The sequence below is a fragment of the Acanthopagrus latus genome, chromosome 13 (assembly GCF_904848185.1).
Source record: "Acanthopagrus latus isolate v.2019 chromosome 13, fAcaLat1.1, whole genome shotgun sequence".
NCBI lineage: Eukaryota > Metazoa > Chordata > Actinopteri > Spariformes > Sparidae > Acanthopagrus > Acanthopagrus latus.
In genome coordinates, this window is record NC_051051.1 from 8,559,550 (window position 1) to 8,565,549 (window position 6,000).

A 6,000-nucleotide genomic window follows, 5' to 3' on the forward strand; every position below is an offset into this window, starting at 1 on the left:
TCACGGCTGTGACAGTCATTATTTCTGACTGCTGATTTTTTTTTTTAAGTTAAATTATTGTAATGAGGCAATTAATGCGGTTTCACAAGTGTGCCAATGGAATTTCAAGCTCTATTAAAATTAATGGAAAACGACAGCTGCCCGGAACAGCAAATACATTTGAAATATAAAAATCGAAAGCTATATAACAGTACATGCACTTGAAATCGATCAGCAGAAGCCTCCTACTGGCTGACCACTTTTAATTTGGGGGAGTCGGAAGAGAGAGAGAACAACTGCAGTCGCAAAACTCGGGACCTTCCTCCTGCGAGGTGACAGTAATCACAACTGAGCCGCTGTGCCGCCCCAGGAGGCACTTGGGCTGCCTAATATCCCAGCACCGTCTTCCTACCTCATAATATATATAAAAGATAAGCAGTTATGTTAATGCGGTCGTTAATTAAGTAAATCAGTGCATTCATTTGCAGATAATCCTATGTCAACATACAGTCCTCGTCACATAATGCACAGAATGCATTAATAGGAACTCAGGCATGGACTCAGAATTTTAAAGCACTAAGGAAAATTAGGTTTTCTTATTAATATGATAATTTGTGCAGTGAGAAACGCTGCAGTCTAATCAGATCACCCACTTAGTTTCTCTCCAGTTTCCAACATTGTGTGCCGTTCCCTCAAAGAATTTTGTCTCTGCGAGCGCACGACACCGAGCAAACACAAACAAGATTTGCTTGTGTATTAAGGTGATTCATTTAGATGTTTTTTTTTCTGATGCAATTTGGAGCTAAATGATGAAATCAGAAAATCAGAAGGGAATATAAAAAGTAGCTATGCAGCAGACTCAGAAGAGTTTTCCCCGCAACAGATTTGATTGAACGGCAATCACACGGCCGTTATAATGGAAAATGTCTTCACGGCTGAAGTATGTGAAATTTCCCTCAAGAGAGATCTGGTGGACGATGAACTCAACACAGCTTAACGTGCAGACATTCAAAATCTGAATGTTGCTGATTTCTTTGCATGTATGAACAGTTTTTAACAGTTAAATTATTCTCTCTGTTATAAAAAACCCCCAAATCTAATTCATCTTATTCCGTCTCTTCTGCTTCTGCTCACCATTCGGTTGACATGCATCACTCTCTCCTAGAAATTACTTTTATGTGGCAGCAGATTGTTTTTGCAATTACGCTGTGATGAAAAACATAACTGCTGAGTGTAGATACGCACCATATGCAGACACTACCATATAGACCATGTTCAGAGGCAGTGTTTTTTTGTTTTGTTTTTTTTAAATGAATGAAGTGCTACAACAATTAACACTTTTGACATTGGACTGCTATTGTAAGGACAGATAAGAGGGTAGAAAACAAGGGAAACACATGTTGTTTTGTTAAATTTTACCAGTCATGGGTGAAGTATTCACATCCTGCATTCAAAATCTTAAGTTAATATGAAAAGTATGTAAGAAATATCAGTGAAATGTGCCTAATGTGCCCTGTTTTTTGGGACTAATATTAGAGTACAGTACATATTAGGATATTAGTACATGAACTAATATTTGTACAACCTGCTAGAAACATTGATGAAAATTTCTTCATCATGTTTATGGAGTTGATGTATCATGTTTCACATTAGTGGTAAATCAACATAATTCATAAAGGGGGGGACTGTGTGAACACATCTCCTAGAATTACATTAAGATAGCTGGATTCCACTTAGCTTCTACGTTTTCAGGGTCCTGGACTTTTTCATGCCGACTCACTGTCACGCTGTCATGACATACTGAGCATGTGAATAAAACAGAGCCCCTCGTTAATGTTATTAGCGACACCTGTGCTTTCCCCACTATGACAAGTCAAAATGTCCACTGTAAAAAAACATTTATTTCTCTCATTAAAGTCCCCCTCCAGCCCATGCACCGACTCATCTCCCGCCTGCCTCACTGCTGCCTCTTTTTCATGTGTTGTTCTGTATTTTTTTTTGTGTGTGTGTGTGGTGTCTTGCCAGCTCGCACACTTTCCCTCCCGTGTTCCTGCTCCCTCCACAGCCTGATTTAGCCTCCACTCCTGCCCTGCATTAGCCTCGTCAGCCCAGCCTGGTTCCCAGAATCTTTCCCAGCCTTGTCAGCTCATTTCCTCCTCTATTCTTTCTTCACGCCCACACGTCCCTTCATCCCCTCCTAAGTCCAGTTTTCAGTTCAGTCTGTTCATTTTACCTGTTCCTGAAAAAGTTCTGCCACTGATGCATCTGTTGCTGTGTCTTGGACTTGGGTCCATCTTCTGTACTATCTGTGCAACATGTTCGCTTTCAGACATTAGCCTCAGCCAGTATTTACCACTTTGATAGCTTTATCAGATTGCCCTGGGTTTTCTCTGGTTTGCCTTCCAGCCTTTATTACCCTTTACTGGAAATCTGGCTGCAGTCCATTTAGTATTGTCTGTCTTTTCACCCCAATAGGTGGAGGGGAATTAAAACATATAGCAAGAAACCTGGCCAGCTGCTTAATGGCTGTTCAGTCGGATGTTAACCAGATTACATGCTGCTGATTTCCATCTTCCAGCCAAAGAAAACAGCATATACTATTTGAAAATAGCACTGTCAAACTAGAAAAAAAGTGGCACTGAAAATAAAAATACCTTTCTTTTCTATCAGAAGGGCAGATTTCAAACAATGAACCCTGGCCTGTCAAGCGTCTGCAGGATTTCATCAGCACAAAACAATCGTGGATGATTTCACTGATTAGCACACCTTGACACAGAAAGGGTAAACTAATCAGTGAAAGAGTGGAATTTGTTGTTGAAAGAACCTTGTTCCAGCTCTGCTTTGTATCCCATCTGACTGCTTTTTAAAAAAATGTTCTTAGCTGGGATGGTACAGATTGTTCTATAAAGGTTTAGGATGTTCTTTTGTGTGCACATTGGACATTTTTGTTTGTACCACAATGTGCCGCAAATGGGCGACAGACATTACATTTTTAGAGAGACTAAAGGAGCTCTGTATTATTTTAACACTGAGGTGCATGTTGTGATAATGGTCTGAGGGAATGCTTTATTACGCTTCCTTCCAGAGAGATTTAGATGAGAATACCGATGCCACCGTGTCTGTATGGTAAATATGAAGCTACAGCCAGCAGCCACTTAGCTTAGCTTAGCAAAACTCAACAACAGGAGTGTCTGCTCATTAACTGACTCCTGAACTGTTTGTCGCTCAGCTGAATTCTGTAATAATCTGATAGTCAGATGCTTAAAAATGATATTAGTAAATTACACTATATTATTAAATGATGTGTATTTGTAGAAATAACCAAAGGAAGACAAACTTCATGGTTTGTTTGTTGGGCATCGACTTGTTTCCAGTACCTGAAGATACAAGATGTTGTTTGTGTGCAGGTGGCTTCGTGAGTCATTATTGTGGTAATTTTCTGAACCGGAACATCTCAATCGACACTTTATACCTCCCACCATTTCATAGAGCCGGTTCACCTGCTGATTCCTGACGGCCACATGCAGAGAGGAACATGCAGCAGCTGCTGTCAACAGTGCAGCTTCTCTTTTGTGTGTGACTCTGGAAAATTACATCTGTGAGGATTTTTTTTTTTTTTTTTTCATGCCACCTACATGATGAAAGTTTAAAACTAACATTATGGCATTTTGAAAGCGTATCATGATGTTGGATTTGGCTAGCCAAGCAAGCCATGCTTTGCACAAATAATTTTTAAAAAGCGCTGTTACCCACCAGAACAGATTTAAACATTTTACAGTTCCATAAACCACACATATGTTACAATTATATTTCTTTAGTTTCAGTTTTCAGTTTTATGTTGTGACACTGCCATGCCTTTGCTTTGGTGAGGTTAAGACATAAAAGCTACATGTTTATCAGAGAACATCTTGTTTTGTCATGAACTCATGAACTCAGCTGCCACAAACATGGCTGGAAATTATCCCAATGTTGTTAAAAGCATCCAGTGGTTTCAGTCTTACAAATGTTGAAAGGTCGTGGTCCCTCATTATGAATAAAAAAAATGCTGTCTCTAACAGCGATCTCTGGCTTTACAGTTGTCATGCCAACCCCATGACAGTCAGCTTCTATACCTGTTACATGATTGTGATATGACGCGCACTGTAGGTTGCAATGCGGCATGTATGACACATACAGATCTGAACATGCCAGTGATTTAGAGAAATGGAAAATGCCAACATTTTATTTTTGAGACTGGGAACAGTGCAGTGACATTTTGTGGCCTTCACACTTTGTGCAGGAATAACAGTCACCCCGCCTGTAAATACACTACCTGTGGCGCAGATTTCTCTCATACGAGTTGGGGTGATGGTGGTGTGCAATTATTTTCATCCAGGTGATGGGACCTTGATTGCAATGTGCTCTGACATTTTGCGAAGAAAATAAGCCTACTTTCAGTTGCATGTGAGGAAGAGGGAAGTGCCTCCTGATGTAATTCTTACTATAACCGAGACTTTATTGCTTTGAGCTCTATTTTGAATTTTATACAATCTGATTTTCTGTTGTCGTGTCAATTATGAGCAGATGGAACAATGTCAGGTCACATAACAGGACAGTAATTGCAGAAATGGGGGAAAAGGTGTGTGTGTGTGTGTGTGTGTGTGTGTGTGTGTGTGTGTGTGTGTGTGTGTGTGTGTGTATCCTTACTCTTGGTCAGTTGTATGTGTACGAAGAAATACTGTACAGTGTGTGTGAACATATAATGCAATATACTTTCAACATAATTTTAACGGAAACATTATGCTCATTCACAGGTTACTAATTCTATTTTGAGTTACTACTAGAATAAGTTTACATGCTTTAATGCTCAATAAACACAAACATTTTTCTTACTGTGTCCAGTACAGACGCTCTGTATTCCAACTGCGGCTGAAATGCTCTGTTCTGTCTCTTTAAGTCCCGCCTCCTGAATACCAAATCTACTCTGATTGGTCAGCTCACCCATGCCCGATCCAGCACCTCCCACCGTGTCTCAGGTCAGCTCTGTCTTGCTTTCAGCTTCCAGTTAGCTTCACTTCTACCATCAGTATAGGTATAAATTATCTAAATGTATGACACGGTGACGTAATGTGATGTCATGAAGTCACAGAATTAAATGCAGGACTACTGATGAAGCATTTCAAGCACTTTAGGAGCAGCGTTTTTTAACTTTCAAGAACTTTAACATGCACAAGAACATAAACAAAACATAACACACACACACACACACACACACACACACACACACACACACACACACACACACAATACATGTAAAAGTATAAGAGGGTTCCTTTAACTATTTGTTGTAGGCCAAGTCAAATTGAATATGAACACCCAATGCAACAATAACTTGGTCCAGGTTTGACCGTAGAGATTAAATAATAATTACAATTCAATTATCTGAAATGTTTATTCAGATTTTTCTTGTGTGTGCTTTTATTGTGCTACTACATATGAATACTTCCATGATTCTGCCATCCTATTGTTGATAAATTACACAGATTAATGAAATATTTCATAATGAAAAGAAAAACAGCCTTTGACAAGGGCGAAGACCCCAAGTTCATAAATGAGGCTTATATGCTACTTCTACCTCAGATGTAACGCAAGAAAATAATGTTATGTTATTATGTTATTGTTACACCAATCTCATGTTTCAGCTCCACACCACTCCATATTTTCCATTAGGTTGTCAGTTCTGCCAGCTAAATGTGTTCATCTCATCCTATCTTTTCATTATCCATGTGGCTCTGACTGACTGAGTTGTTACAGAGCACTTTATCTTATTACTGCAGAGAATGGAGCCTCTGCAGCAGCAGTGGAACAGGCTGGCATGACAGCCATGTAATGTCCAAATCATTAATCGAAGGCTTTTTGGTGTTTGATGATTTCAGGCTGATGAGCTGAATTAGATATTGTTTGTTGTTTTGCACAACACTCGTCCATTTTTAATGTGTCTTGATATGATAAAGTCTGGAGCTGCAGAGGGAACAAAAGTCT